The sequence below is a fragment of the Lygodium microphyllum genome, chromosome 7 (genome assembly GCF_053477565.2).
Source record: "Lygodium microphyllum isolate KBCC chromosome 7, Lygodium_microphyllum_v1.1.10, whole genome shotgun sequence".
Lineage (NCBI taxonomy): Eukaryota > Viridiplantae > Streptophyta > Polypodiopsida > Schizaeales > Lygodiaceae > Lygodium > Lygodium microphyllum.
Window position 1 is genome coordinate 162,806,854 of NC_141141.1, and position 1,752 is coordinate 162,808,605.

Consider the following 1,752-nt stretch of genomic DNA (forward strand, 5'->3'; position numbering starts at 1 on the left):
GCACCTAATGAGGGTGGGACATTGATCATATCTGACACCCCCCCTCAATGTCCACCCATAGGTGAACTATCTCCTCGGCCCAATGCCGAGTCTATAAAGATGAACTTGAAGCAGATCCTTCATAAGTACTTGGTGAAGATATCTGCTCCATTCTCCTCTGTTGGACAGTAGACCATTTCCACTATCCCATCCTCCATCAAATCACGCATATAGTGATACTGGATCTCTATATGTTTGGTGTGTGCATGAAACACTGGATTTTTGGCAATGGCGATGCAACTCTGATTGTCACATCTCAGTACAATTGGTTCTTCACCCTGCACTCCCATATGCCATAGAATCCTTCTCAACCATACTGCTTCACATGCAGCAAAACAAGCTGCCTTGTACTCTGCTTCGGTAGAAGACAATGCCACTGTTGGCTGCTTCTTACTAATCCAAGAGAAATTTCCTGAACCCAAAGAGAAACAATAACCAGAAACTGACTTCCTGGAATCAATGTCTCCTGCCCAATCTAAGTCACAGTTCTCCACAAGAGAAGTTTCGAAACTGTATGTGATACCATAGTCAAGAGTTTCCTTCAAGTATCTAAGCACCCGCATCCCAGCCTTCCAATGACTCTCATGAGGTTTGTTTGAGAACCTTCTAAATACACCAACAACAAAACTGATATCTAGTCTGGTGTTACACAAGTAGATCAGACTGCCGACCAACCTCCTATACCTCCCAATGTCTGCTAGTGCATTCACCTCCATAGGTCTAGCTATCTCCTTGCACTCAGTCATGCCAAATGCCTTCAAGATCTCCCATGCATACTTCTTCTGAGAGATGAAGATCTTTCCTGGCTCTTGCCAGACTTCAATCCCCAAATAATAGTGTAGCAAGCCTAAGTCTGTCATTTCAAACTCAGAACTCAAAGCCTTTCGAGTTTGGTTGATCATATCTTCATAGTCACCTGTAATAAGAAGGTCGTCCACATATAGGACAATTACTACAGACTTTTTACCATCCCTGTAAACATACAAGTTAGCATCTGAGACACATCTTTTGAAGTTTAGGTTTAAAAAGAACCTATATATCCACTGGTACCATGCTCTGGGGGCTTGTTTCAGCCCATACAATGCCTTCTTCAGCTTACACACTTTGTTCTCAGAATGGGGGGCCTCAAACCCTGGTGGCTGAGCCATGTACATCTCCTCCTTGAGGTCACCATTTAAGAACGCTGACTTAACATCCATTCGGTACACTGGCCACTTCTTGTGGGCAGCCACTGCAAGTACCGTGCGAATAGTGGTCATTCTGGCAGTTGGGGCAAATGACTCTTGAAAATCAAACCCTTCAACTTGTGAAAATCCTTGGGCAACCAGTCTAGCTTTGTACTTTTCTAAGAATCCAACAGCCTTGTACTTTACCTTCCAGATCCACTTGGTGCCAATAACCTTCCACTTTGCTGGTCGATCCACTGGCTCCCAAGTGTCATTCTTCATTATGCTGTCATGCTCCGCCTGCATAGCAGCCTTCCATGATGGATCTGCAAGTGCTTCTTCTAAGTCAGTTGGCTCCTTTACTTCTCTCATAATCTCAACCATCAAGGCCATATTGACTATGTGAGTAGAAGCCCTCCTTTGCTCCTCTATTCTCTAAGACCTCTTGGTCCGTCTTCCTTCTCCTCAACAGATGCAGGGATAGGATTATTGTGGTCATAGAGCTACTTCACCCAGCGTGGCAATGGCTTTTCCGGTGAGGTAATGT